This window comes from Canis aureus, chromosome 33 (genome assembly GCF_053574225.1).
Source record: "Canis aureus isolate CA01 chromosome 33, VMU_Caureus_v.1.0, whole genome shotgun sequence".
Classification (NCBI taxonomy): domain Eukaryota; kingdom Metazoa; phylum Chordata; class Mammalia; order Carnivora; family Canidae; genus Canis; species Canis aureus.
In genome coordinates, this window is record NC_135643.1 from 28462553 (window position 1) to 28477869 (window position 15317).

The window sequence follows — 15317 nt, forward strand, 5'->3', positions numbered from 1 at the left end:
TTAGTTGATTAATGACTCTACAATTAAAATAGAGTCTTATACAGTCATATACTACAGAATATCTCCCTAGGTAATGTATGATGGTGGAACATCTTTTGGTTTTAAATACCTAACTTCCTATGTATCTTTCAGCACAACTTATTTTGGCTGATGTTTATATAATAAAGACTTACATTTATATCTCTAAAATTCATTCTATCAGATTTCTCCACAGATAGAGAACTAATAGAATATATGCAGATATGTTACATAATAGAAAATTTACCCTAGGAATTGGCTCAGGCGACGATAGCAGTCCAGAAATCTCCTGATCAGCTGTCTGCCTGTTGGAGACCCAAGAAAGTTGGTGGTGTTCAGTCTGAGTCTGAACTCCCAAGAACCAGGGGAACTGGTGGTGTCAGTCCCAGTCCAAAGACTCAAGAATCAGAAAGATCAGAAAGCTGATGGTGTAAATCTTAGTCAAGAGAACCAAGGTCAGAGAACCAAGACCACTGCTGTCAGAGGGCAGAAGATGGATGTCTCAGCTCAAACAGGAAATTTGCCCTTCCTCTGCCCTTTTGTTCTATTCAGGCCCTCAAGGGATTGGACGATCCCCCGTTACATTGGTGAGATCGATCTTTACTCAGTCCACCAATTCAAATACTAATTTCTTCCAGAAATAAGCCCACAGACACACCCAGAAATAATGTTTTACCAGCTATCTGGCCGTCCCTTAGCCCAGTCAAGTTGACACATAAAATTAACCATCACATTCATTACAACATATTAAACAAAATGATGTATAGGAAAATTCTGCAATTCCAAGTACAATTGTTAAGTGTCAGACTCTATACAGACTTTTTGAAAGCTGAAGAATGCTAACACAAGGGAAATTCAATGTGCTACTACATCCAAAACAACTCTAATCAATGACTATTTTTATTGTTTGGTGATTGTGATGCAGTATCGTAAGCATTTTATACTCTATTACTTAAGTAATATACATAATTACTGGTTTAGTTCCATTTAAGGAAATAGGTGGGAAGCAAGTGGTATATGATACCTATATTTCCTATTTTTTTTAAAGATTTTATTTATTTATTCATGAGAGACAGAGAGAAAGGCAGAGACATAGGCAGAGAGTGAAGCAGGCTCCATGCAGGGACTCCAGGATCAGGCCCTGGGTCGAAGGCAGGCACTCAACCGCTGAGCCACCCAGGCATCCCTATATTTCCTATTTAAATGAGCACCAGGTCAGCATTTGTTGTACAGAATGTCAGAATTTCAGAAATGAATTTCTGATGTTAAGAAAGTTACATGTAATTTACTTCAGTAACTCAGGTAGCAAGGAGGATTTATTGATCACCCTGTCTTAAGGGGAACATATAGCACCCATGTCTATTGTTATACTCTGGAAATGAGCAAGCTTTAATTGCTTCTCCACTGTGGTACCTGTTACTAGATAAACAAGGTCAAAAGATTGCTTGATTTTCCTCCATGTCAGCAAACACCATGGTGGCAAGAAGGCCTCTTGGTGGCAGAAAGACCTTTGTAATGTTGCCAAATCTCCTATCAAAGGTTGTGGATGCCATAATAAATATTGTTTGCACAGATGCTGGTTGCCAGAGCTCAGTAGCCTAAAGTAACAACTTCCAAATATTTAACTGAGTGTTTCCCATGAACTGAGATTATTAATTAGTTGTTTAATGGTTTAAACACAGGTAATAAACGGAAAGTCCTGATTCCTCTTCTCTTAGAGTCAGAAATGGACACATTAACATGCTAAAACAGGGATCCCTAGGTGGCGCAGCGGTTTGGCGCCTGCCTTCGGCCTAGGGCGCGATCCTGGAGACCCGGGATCGAATCCCACATCGGGCTCCCAGTGCATGGAGCCTGCTTCTCCCTCTGCCTGTGTCTCTGCCTCTCTCTCTCTCTCTCTCTCTCTCTGTGACTATCATAAATAAATAAATAAATAAATAAATAAATAAATAAATAAATAAATAAAAAATTAAAAAAAAAAAAAAACATGCTAAAACAGCATTTCACAAGTGGATAAAGTACCCGATGTCAAGCCCACATGATCTTCTTTGTTTCACCCAAAGGGCATATTTACCACCCTGTGAATGAGTAAGTTCACTTTTGTGAACTATGAGCATGGAAATGTGCTCAAAGTTGCTGGGACCTCATTTCATGATGCTTCAAGATTTAGACTTTGATGCTGTCAAAGATACAAAAAATCATTCTTGATAAACAAAGAGAGAATAATAGTAGAGGTGCTTCTATCTCTTCAAATCCATCATGTCGTTCCTCACTGGCAGAGGTATGAGCTGAAGGTCTATTTTTAAATGAATCAGTACATAAAGATGGATCTGCTTAAGGCATGTAGAAAATAAGACAGGCATGTACTTTGTAATCTCTGTACTTTATAAATGTAAAGGTTTTGTGTGCCTCTTTTTGAATCACATATATAGAATTGGATGGATTTTATCAATAATCTTATCTTCCATTATCTCTGTTCTTGGGGAGGAAAGATCGTAACTGCTGGTCTAAGTTTGTAACGAAGCAAAGTACATTTCTATTAATGCCATCAGCACATTAAGGTATCTAAATACAGGAACAACATATTTTCAAAAGGGGCTGATAATCTACTGCGTGAAGCATTTTTTTCCCTCTCCATGCACAAAATAGAGGTTTTCACAGATAGCCAAGCAAATGCACACACATAGCAATATGACTTTGTATTTCCAAACTAAGGAGCAAGCATTTAGATTTGAGATTATCTTCCATATGTTGTTTATCAATTATTTCCCTCACTGAACACTCCACAAATAAAAACCAAAGCACACAGCATAACATTCACTTTTTTCTTCCAAAAACATTCAAATTTACGGTGTCTAACCTAGATACTCGAACTTTTGTTTCTTTCCTTTACTTATAAAGAAATATAAAAATAGAAAATAAAATCCCTTCAGGTATAACATAATAAGGGCAGACCACAGCTCATAATTCTTACCCAGACTGGGAGACTTTCTGGCAATGAAAATACACACCTTACCAGCTACAGGTAACAAGAAGAATGAATCTCACGAACATAAAACCAAACATTAGAATCCAGACAAAAGAATGCATAATGTATGACAGCATATATTAAAAATTTTAACAGCAAGCAAAACCAAACTTTGGTATTTAGGGATGCATGATGCTTCAATGATAAAACTATAAATTAAAGGAAGGTCATGACCTCCCCAAAGAAGAGTCTGGTTTCCTCTGTGGAGAATGGAGAAATAACAACTGGAAGGGGAAGGTTAGGCATCTCTGGAGCAATAACAACGTAAGTTTCAGGGGGTTCATGAAATCTCTAAACTAGTTTTAAACCCCTGCCTACTTGAACCTGAATTGCAGAGGGCAATAGACTCCGTATCTGACTGGCAGGGGAAAAAATACAGCTAAATTACACAGAAAGGAGCTAGGAGCTCCTAGGAGCTTTTTTATTTTTTTATTTTTTTTTTTCCTCCACAAGCTTCAATAAAACCCAACAATGAAGATAGTATGAATTGTACCATTGGTAGTCCACTGTGAAATTTTGAGGATGGTGGCTCTTATTCTTTCTTTCCCATATCCAGAAAAATGGTAGTCTTATGAAGAACTCCTCAAGACCAATGTATAATCCCTACTTCCCCCTCTATATTGTATATAAGAGAAGCTGAAAACTTTCTTTGCAATTACTTCTTCCCTGTGCATAGTCCTGGACCCAGATGGATAAAAATAGTAATGTAGTAAAACAAAGTCGATGAGACAGCTCCAGGCATAGGACCAACCTCTCTTGCTCAGATCTTCCCTGGCAAACGGATCTGAGATACTTGAAGGAGAAAGAGAACAAAGGAGACCCTCAGAGCCCTGACATGGTCCATGCTGTGCTTGCCAAGAAGCCCCCAGCACATCACACTGGTCAGATCCTCATTCGTGGATGCATGGCCATATTGTCTCATCTTAGCTCATTATCCCAAAATATACTCATTGTGTTATGACTATAAGCCTATTTATGCTGCCCTCTAACCCTCCACTCTGTTTTTCCCTCATAGAACTGAAAAACTCACTTAAAACTTGATGATGTTTAAGGTTATAAATATGAATATCTGGAATCCCACATATTACAGAACAAGCTGACTACCATATGCTGTATCATAGATTTGGGGAACCAGGTTGTAGTCCTTAAACTTGTGTTTCTTTCCTCTGTAGCCATGATCTGTACCCTGAATGCAGGCTCTGGCTAGAAAATATGGGAAGACCAGAACAAAATTCCAAATAAACATTTATGAATCCCTTACTATGTGCCAGGAACTTTGAGTTAGCCACTTTCAAATATTTTAGCTTATCAAACCCCAAATCCCTGTGAGACCCTCATTTTATAGGTGAGAAAACTAAGGCTCAGGGAAGTGAAGTAACTTCCCCAAAGACATACTTGGCTTTGACTCTTGTCAGGGAAATAAAACATTTGGCTCAGAGTCCTATTGAAATAACCTTTTAACCATAACCAACCATGGGCTGCAATCAAGGACACTGCCAGTTTATGAGCTTAAAATTAATATCCCTCAACAGCACTCGGCTAAGGGATCCCTCCTAGAGTTACCCTCAATCTGTCTTGGGAACTTGAACATTGTGACAGTTCCTTGCATGACAAAGTTACCTAAGGTTTCTATGCTTCCATTTTATAATAAAATGGGCCGGTTTCCAAAGCAGACTCTTTCCTACTTTCTAGGCAAAGAGCAAAAGTAAGTTTTGTGGGTGAGGCTAATTAAACAGAATTTCCTCTTTGATGCCTTATTTAACTCAGGCACAGAGACATTGATTTGGAGTATGAGTTCTGAGTAGGTACAATGAGGAAAAGAACAGCTACTTTGGTCCTATGATAAATAAGGACCAAGCTCATAGAATATAAATGCCTAGTATAAGATACTAGAGTTGGACACTCAGCTGACTATACTACTCAAAGCAACCTACAGCTTCAATGCAATCCCTATCGAAATATCAATGGCATTTTTCACAGAACTAGAACAAATAATACTAAAATTTGTATGGAATCACAAAAGACCCCAAAATAGCCAAAGCAATATTGAAAAAGAAGAACAAATCTGGAGGTATCACAATCCCAGATTTCAAGATATTTTACAAAGCTGTAGTAATCAAAACTAGTATGGTACTGGCACAAAAACAGACACATTGATGAATGGAACAGAATAGAAAGCCCAGAAACAAACTCACATTTATGTGGTAGTTAATCTATGACAGGGGAGGCAAGAACATACAATGGGAGAAAAACAGTTTCTTCAACAAATAGTGCTAGAAAAACAAGACAGCTACATGCAAAATAATGACAATGTACTACTTTCTTATACTATACACAAATATAAACTTAAAATGAATTAAAGATCTACATGAAACCATAAAACTCCTAGAAGAAAATATAGGCAATAATTTGACATTGGCTGTAGCAACATTTTTCTAGATAGGACTCCTAAGGCAAGAGAAACAAAAGCAAAAATGAACTATTGGGATTACATCAAAATAAAAAGCTTTTGCACAGCATAAAACAAAACAAAACAAAAAGCCACCAACAAAATGAAAAGACAACCTACAGAATGGGAGAAGATATTTGCAAATGATATATATCTGATAAGGGGTTGACATCCAAAATATATAACTTATACAACTCAACACCAAACAAACCCCCAAAAAACCCACCAAATAATTTGATTAAAAAGTAGGCAGATGAGATAGCCTGTAACACCCACTCCTCTTCACCCATTGTGGCTATTCCCTGGCCCCTTCCCTTCGGCAACCATCAGTTTGTTCTCTGTATATTTGTGTCTGATTCTGCTTTTTATTCATTTGTCTTGCCTTCTGTTCATTTGAGGTTTTTTTTTTTTTTTTAGATTCTATATATAAGTGAAATCATATGGTATTTGTCTTTCTCTGATTCATTTCACTTAACATAATACCCTCTAGGTCCATCCATTTTTGCAAATGGCAAGATCTTATTATTTTTATGGCTGAGTAATATTCCATGATATATATATTTACATATATATCTCACATCTTCTTTTTCCATTTATCTATTGATGGGCATTTGGGTTGTTTCTATATTGTAGCTATTGTAAATAATGCTATAATAAAGAGGGGGGGTACATATCTTTTTTAACTGGAAGCCTGTATCATGTGTCTGTTGGTCATTTGTATGTCTTCTTTGGGAGAATGTCTAAGTCCTTTGCCCATTTCTTAAAAATGTTTTATTTATTCATTTATTTGAGAGAGAGAGAGAGAATAGGGAGAAAAACGAGGAAGAAGGGCAAGCAGACTCCATGCTGAGCATAGAGCCCAAGGTGGGGCTCAATCTCATGACTTGAGATCACAAACTAAGCCAAAATCAAGAGTCAGATGCTCAATCAACTAGGCTTCCAGCTATGGAATAAATAAATCACAGGGGAAAAAAAAGAACAGAATTCAAAATATAGTCAATGGTATTGTAATAATGTTATATAGTGACAGATGCTAGCTACCCTTAGGGTGAACATAACATAAAATATAGACTTGCCAAATCACTATGTTGCACACTTGAAAGCTAATGTAGCATTGTGTGTCAACTATACTTACAAAGGATCTTTTTTAAAGTTGTGACAGATACTAGCTAAATGCTCAGTAATATCTTTAATTATTCCTAGAAATTCAGGGAAACTACCTTCTATGAAGTTAAATTTGGAGCCATGTAACCACTCCCGGCCAACAAAATGCAGAAAAGAGGCCCTTAAGGCCACTTTCAGGCCTGGTCCTAAAAACCTTTGTATGATCATCTTTGCTCTGTCTTCTCTCCCACAGAGATCAAGGAAATCCTAGGTTGAAAATAATAATGTCAAAAAATAGAATGATCTAGGGACACCTGGGTGGCTCAGTCAGTTAAGTGTCTGCCTTCAGGGGATCCCTGAGTGGCTCAATGGTTTAGTGCCTGCCTTCGGCCCGGGGCATGATCCTGGAGTCCCAGGATCGAGTCCCACATCAGGCTCCCTACATGGAGTCTGCTTCTCCCTCTGCCTGTGTCTTTGCCTCTCTCTCTCTCTCTCTCTCTCTCTGTCTTATGAATAAATAAATAAAATCTTTAAAAAATAAAAAAATAAATAAAAAATAAAGTGTCTGCCTTCAGCTCAGGTTATGATCCCAGGATCCTGGGATCCAGACCCACATCAGACTCCCTGCTCAGTGGGGAATCACTTCCCTCCTTCTCTGTCCCTTCCCCCTGCTCATGTGCTGTATCTCTCTCAAATAAATAAATAAAATATTTAACAACCCCCCACCAAAAAAAAAAAAAAAAATAGAATGATCTACGTGAACCTGCAGACTGTGGTAAGTGCAAGAAATAAACTGTTTTTGTATTAAGCCACTAACATTTTGAGATTATTATAGCAGTTAGTATCGCTTATCATGCTTATCATGATTATGTGGTAAGAAAGTTCTGATTGTTCCACCTTTTACTACTGGCAAAACAAAACACAGAAAAAATCATTTTGAAACCTTAACAAAGAATTATACAAATTTATAGCTCATAAAGTGCCAGGGCATATTTCAGGTTCTGGAAGAATTCCTAATATGATTCTCTGTTACTCGTTTCTGGTTCCATATATTTGGCTTTTTCTTTTGACAAGCTACCAACATCTTTTTAATATCTTGAGATCTTTAGTTGGTTGAATGGTACCTATTGCCCACCCCAACCTCCAAAAAAGGTATGTTCACAATCCAATTCCCCAGAACCCGTGAATATGACCATACTTGGAAAAGGAGTCTTTGCAGATGTCATTAAATTCATGATCTTGAGATAGGATCTTCCTGGCTTACCCAAGTGGATACTAAATCCGATGACAAGTATCCTCATAAGAGATGTAAAAGGAAACACAGACATAGAGGAGGAGTTCATGTGAAGAGGGAGGCAGAGATTAGAATTAGGCACCTGTAAATCAAGGAACACCTGGAGCCAGCAGAGGCTGGAGGGGGGCTGGGAAGGATTCTGCCCTAGACCTTCCAATGGGAACATGGCTCTGACAACACCTTGATTTCAGACTTCTGGCCTCCAGAATTGTGAAAGGATAATATTTTGTTGTCTTAAACAACCAAGCTGGGTTCGGGTGTCTGGGTGGCTCAGTCAGTTAAGCATCTGTCTTCAGTTCAGGTTATGATTCCAGGATTCTGGGATTGAGCCCCCACATTGGGTTCCCTGCTCAGTGAGGGATCTGCTTCTCCCTCCGCCTCTGCCTATGCTCCCCCTCCTTGTGCTCTCTGTGTGTCAAATAAATAAATAAAATCTTAAAAAAAAAAAAAAAAAAAACTACTGAGTTTATGGTAATTTGTTATAGCAGCGTTAGGAAACTAATACAACAGAGTTCACCTTCCTATAATGTGACCGGAGAGTATAATGCAGCATCCCTAGTTGCCCTTGACCTTCTTCTAAAGAAAATCTTTTTTTTTTTTTTTAGATTTTATTTATTTATGATAGACATAGAGAGAGAGAGAGAGGCAGAGACACAGGAGGAGGGAGAGGCAGGCTCCAAGCCCGGAGCCCGACGTAGGACTGGATCCCGGGACTCCAGGATCACGCCCTGGGCCAAAGGCAGGCGCTAAACCGCTGAGCCACGCAGGCATCCCGACCTTCTTCTAAAGAAATTCTTATGGGCTCTTTTGTCCTAATGGTTTTTACTGTTAAATTACTATTAGAAATAAGCCAGGGATGACCAAAAGTAGTTTGTGACCTTTTGATAAGAGCTAACTTAATAGGTGTGATCAATTTATTTTTTAATACATGTATTAATTGTACCATAACACGTTGTTAATTATGGAATGTAAAAATAGAAAAATCTGAATTTTATTTTATTTTTTTTAAAGATTTTATTTATTCATTCATGAGAGACAGAGAGAGAGAGGCAGAGGCACAGGCAGAGGGAGGAGAAGCAGGCTCAAGGCAGGGAGCCTGATGCGGGAATTGATCCTGGGACTCCAGGATCATGCCCTGGGCCAAAGGCAGGCGCTAAATTGCTGAGCCACCCAGGGATCCCGAAAAATCTGAATTTTAAACTTGAAAAAGATAAATATAACCTGTTTTTAACTAAATCTAAATTGCATTTATTAATGCTTCTCAGAACAGTTTTATACTTAAAATTTAACACTAATATTAATGATTTTAATGAACACAAAATTATATATTATTTGTTTTGTTTTTATTTTTTATTTTTTTATTTGTTATGTTTTTAAACCTCAGTTAAACATTCTGTGATGTCACTGAGTTTTAGTTGCTATCATCTGAAAAGTGTTCCTTATGCAGATATTTAGATCCACATGGAAGAACTATATAATTGGTTGTAAAAGCGGGACTTAATTTTCAATGTTCTTGTTAAAACACTACTAGCAAATTTTCATCTTTCTGATATCAGTCTGTTTCTTTGTAAATGAATCTTATTTTCTTATTACCAAAACATTTCAAAACTCACTAACATCTCTATTTGAAGGATGTTTTTAAACAGAAAATTTAGATTCCAATTTTTTAGGTTTGAGAGAGGAAAATTTGTATGTGACGCATTCACATTGTTTTTGACAATAAAATCACATAACAGCGGGAGCGTTTCCAAACATCCAATTTCAAAATGCTTTGTTCATAGCAGGAGTTTCTTTTGAAAAGCAATTACTTTTTCATTGTTAAAACATCACTTTAAACTTGGAGGACAGATTAAGTGTGTTTATATTTTCAAGAAATGTCGGCTGGGTAGCAAACTATTGACAACAACTTGTCAGCACAGAAGAGGACAGCAAATTTGGAACACTTGTCTTTTTTGTTTAAAAAAATGCAAAATGCATCTTTAAGTTGAACAACTTTTTAGTACTTTGCCAGGAGACATATAGTGAGTGCAACTGTTAAGGTACAAAAGGATTTCCACAGTCTCTTTCCATCTCTTTACAAAATCCATTGTTTTATTTTCTTTTTGTAAAATTAAGTGTACCAGCATTCTGTATCATGGAAAATGCAATAATACTTCAGGACAGGATTGTAGTACATGAAAGAGAGAGGGAGCAACATCAAGCCCACTGCCTGGTGGGACTCCTGCTTTAATAAAGTGCAGAAATAACCACAACATATCTCCCTCCTAGCCTTTGCAATGTGACCTTGCAATTTGTCTTTGCAGCTTCCTCCATCAAGAGATAGAGACTACAGTGCACCCTTGAACAACATGGAGGTTAGCGGTACCCACCCTTGCACAGCCAAAAATCCACCTACAACTTTGGACTTCCCCAGAACTTAACTAGTAATAGCCTACTTTTAACTGGAAGCCTTATTGATAACAGAAGTCACTGATTAACATATATTTTGGGGAGGTACCTGGATGGCTCATTTGGTTAAGCAAGCAACTGTTAATTTTGGCTCAGATCATGATCTCAGGATCCTGAGATCGAGTCCACCCACTGGACTCCACACTCAGCAGGGGGTCCTTGAGATTCTCTTTCTTCCTCTTCTTCTGCCTTCCCCCCACTTGCATGCTCTCTCTCTTAAAAACAAATGAGTACATCTTTAAAAAACCATATATTTTGTATGTCATGCATATTATATACTGTATTCTTACAACAAAGTAAACTAAAGAAAATGTTATTTTAAAAAATCATAAGGAAGGGACGACTGGGTGGCTCAGCAGTTGGGCATCTGCCTTTGGCTCAGGGCGTAATTTTGGAGTTTCGGGATGGAGTCCTGCATTGGGCTCCTGCATGGAGCCTGCTTCTCCTCGCTCTGCCTGTGTCTCTGACTCTCTCTCTGTATCTCTCATGAATAAATAAATACAATTTTTAAAAATAAATAAATAAAAATCAATAAATAAATCATAAGGAAGAGAAAATACATTTATGGTACTGTGCTGTATTTATCAAAAACAAAAAACCTGCACAGTTTAAACCCATGTTGTTCAAGGATCAAGTGTAGTTTCCCTCCCTTTAAATCTGGGCAGCTTTGTGACTTGTTTTGGCCAATGGAATATGGCAGGAAAAAAAAAAAAAGGAATATGGCAGGAGCACCAGGGTGCATGTTTCAAATCTGGCCCACTAGACACTGAATGCTTCCGCTCTTGTTCCTGGAACTCTGTCCTCCCACCCCCACGCACCCCCACCGTGATCAAGTAGGGACTTCTTAGAAATGCAAATCTCTCCACCCCTTCCCTCTAGAGATTCTGCTTCAGTGGGTCTAGGGATGCACATTTTTATCAAGCATCAGAAGCCATTCTGATCAGGAGGGCTTCAGATAACACTTCAGAAAAACCTGTGAGTCTTGATTACAGAACAGCCTCAACTCTAAGCATATTATAAGAATCAGAAAGTACATATGAATTAGTGTTCACTCATAGACTGAAACATGTGCCATCTTTGCAAAATTCCTGAGTTTGGATCTAGTCCTGACTTTGCATTTTATTAGCTCCCTGATCTTGAATAATTTCCCTAACCTCTCTAAACGTCAGTTTTCCTATTTATAAAATGGAAATTTTATTTAGCTCCAAGGTTATGCAAGAATGAAATAAGCACTCAACATAGAACCTCGTGCACAGTAGATGTTCAGCTATTTATTATTCTTGTCTCATTCATATATTGTTACCTTAAAGTACCTACTCCTCTCAAAGGGTTAATTTGTGATTCTGGACACCTCTAAACCGCTCAACAGAAACTATCTCACACAAAGTTAGGCTCTGGGATCAATCACACCCTGGTTCCTATTCCAAACTCCACACCTATTAGCATGTGACCTTAAGACTTAACCCAAATGTCAGTTTTTGCATCTGTGAAACAGAGACAAAGGCATTACCTTATACCACAGGGCTATGAAGATTAGAAAAATTAATGTACAAAAAGCCCTTTACCCAATGCCTGGCACATTGTAATCCACAGCAAATACTGCCTGTTAGCATTATTTCCTCAGGGCTCATCCTCATACACCCTAAAATTCCAATCAAGGAAATTTTGTGTGGCTAGCTGTATCCTCTCTCTCTCTTGTGAGGAAAGCAAAGCCCCCACTCCAAACAGAATTCCTCTTAGGTCTCGGTGGCCCAAATTGGTCCTCATGGCTGATGATAGCTACAAGGGAGGCTGGGAAAACTGGATCAAGATCAGCCTAAGTGCTTCCTGAACCTTCCTCTAGGGCTTGGCACATTAGGACCCTGTCTGTAAAGAACGTGGAATGAAGACAACTCATAGTGTCCACCTTGAAAGGGAAGGAAGCAAACATATGTTCAACACCTACTATATGGAAAGTTCTGGAACAAGTACTGACATTTTTAAAAATCTCATTTAACATAATATCCCAAACTCCCCTGTAAACAGAGCTCTTTGCTTTTACCATATTGTCTCTGCTCTCTTTCAGAGTTATCACAGTATAAATCCTCATTCTAGACACCTTTCTAAAAAGACTGTCTTTTAAAAGTTTCCACTTAATGTAAATTTAATCACTCAAAACTGAGTTTTCAAGTTTGTCTCTAAGCTATGTTATACTTTCTTTTCCTTTATTAAGGTTCTTTGTTCTCTTTTATTTCTGGCAGTAAGAAAAACTTTTTATGAAAATCTTGAGCACAATACTTTTAATCCATTAGATATATGAATAAAAGGAACCAAATCCCTTCCCTATTGTTCCAAAGATTTAAAAATATAAAGAACTTAAGACTCCCAGTACAGCTATTATTCGCTATATCAGGATCACCTTGAGAGATTGCAACATTAAGATTTTTCTTTTGTTCTCATGTTTTAAAAGGAAACTAAATGCAAAGAAAAATGTTAATACAATGCATATGATACAAATTAAAACATGGAAGTCAGGAAATGCAAAGGTGAATGATCTCATAGGAACCTTAGCTCGTGTACACTGACCACATGCATGATGATCTATCAGCACTACATACTTGGCATTTCTGCTGATAAATCTGATGTTCTGACCACCAACCTTTGTGAATTTGTAATTGCCTGGACAGTCATTATAAGTGCAGAAGTGAAAAACTACTATTGGAATTATTGCTTTTTAAAATTCTTATTTTTACTATCTGCATTTTATCTACTTAAAAAATATAATTATTTGTATTCATAATTTTTTAGTTCCTATGACCAGAAGAAATGTTACTGAATCAATATGTTGCTAAAAACTGGTCTAGTGGTGCCAGGGTGGCCCAGTCAGTTAAGTGTCTGCCTTCAGGTCAAGTCATGATCTCAGGATCCTGGGATGGAACCCTAAGTCTGGCTGCCTGCTCAGTGAGGAGTCTGCTTCACTCTCTTCCTCTGCCCCACCTCCCCAACTCAGGCACACTCTCTCTCAAATAAACAAAATCTTAAAAAACAAACTGGTCTATTCGGTGAACAGTTCAGTCAACATAGCCCTGAACTGAGTCAGGCTGAATGTCTGACAGTTGGATTATTTAGACGTTTTAGTTTCATAAACAACCAATCTCACTTCCATCATACGAGGCAACTGAGCATACATCACCCTGATTTCTTTGACTTTGTGAGGTTAAATCTGCTGAAGGGTCTGGGTCTCCTCCCCTTAGCCATCGCCTCCTACCCACCCACTCCCCTCCAAGTCAGAGAAGGGAATGAAAGAGCGAGACACAGACTAACTATGGTGTGCATTGTTTCATGCCCCAAGCCTGTCTCTTCCTCTGGTAGAAACTCCATGCTGTAGAAGTGTTGGTCAGTCTGCTTTCCAAGCCAAAAGGTCTCTGACTCCACTATTCAACTCTGCTCTCGGAGCACAAAAGTAGCCATAGACCATGCTTAAACAAATGTGTATAGCCATGTGCCAACACAACTTTGTTTACAAAGACAGGAAGCACGCCAGGTTTGCCAACTCCTGATCTGGGGAACTCTGCTTATCTTTTTCGTATTTTACCAGGAATATGGTCTATTTTATAGCTCAATAACTCAGCACCGTTGTTTTTTTTTTTTAAATATACACTGTTGCCTAATTCTATTCTGTATCTTGTCAACACTACTCTGATTCTATAATTTATTCTTCTAATTATAAAGCTTCTAGCCCTTGTACTCCTGATCCTTTTATTTTTCTCTACCTTCAACAACAATCCCAATTTCCCCAGCCTTCATCTGCTGGGGGGTACAACTGAGTCAGGATACATGAGCTTTAATACCTGTATTAATTAGTGATTGCCATAAAACAAAGTGGCTTAAAACAACTACTTATTATTTTTCATGAATCTTTGGGTGAGTCAAGTCTCCCCCTCACTTCTCATAATTTTCTTGCTTATTCTTGGTAGTTATTATTCCAAATGAACTAATAAAATTATTTCATCTAATTCACACATACCCCCTAAAAAATTGAGGTTTTAAGTGCCTCAAACACTTATTAACCTTAGGAAGATTAATTTTTAAAATTCTTATTTTTACTATCTGCATTTGGTATGGTATACCATATACCAAATACTATGGTATTAAGTCTTTTCATCTAGTACGATAGTATACTGCTCCAGTTATTTTAGATGTTTTATATCTTTTCATAACATTTTATAGTTTTTCTCAACTAGATACTGTTCTTAATTTTTTGTTAAGTATTTTACAGGTTGTGTGGCTATCGTCATTGGGACATTTTGGTTCCTAAACATGGGAAATTCCTGGAGAAATCTGAAACCAGCCCCCACACAGGGAGGGCAAGGAGAGGGGAAGAGGCAGGCTACTGCAGAGGGGAAGTGGCAAGTTTAAGGAGCAGGGGAACCTATCTAGGAGGCTTGTCTAGGCAGTGTGAAGATGGATAGATCTCCACACCAGCCTACCAAAATCTTAAAAGATTATATACAGGGCTTAACAGGCTTTACTCACTTGTACTTTCCAGATAGTCCCCAAAACATTGCTCTCTCAAGTCTGCATCCTTGAAAAGGGCTCCCACTCTGGCAGTGGGGGGGTCACAAAAGCACATTTCAAAGCACAGGATGCAGGTAGGAGGAGCCCTCAGTTGACTGGGGTCATTGATCGCTGGGTCAATCAGCAGTCATGGTCTCCCTATGACTTCCTTCAACAGATATTTTCATTTGTAGTCAATTATAATTAATAGAGATTTTTGGTTTTGCACATTTATCTTATATCCAACCTCTTTAACAGAGTTATCTTTTAATTTCTCTTCTAGCAAAATGATGTTATACTCAATTTTTATTTCAATACTCATTTTTAAACATTTGCTTTTCCCTTCTCCTTTCTTCATATTCTTTACTATGCCAGTTATTATTATAAGCCCTAAATAAAATAATACACGTAAAGCACTTAACACAGTGTATGGCAAATAA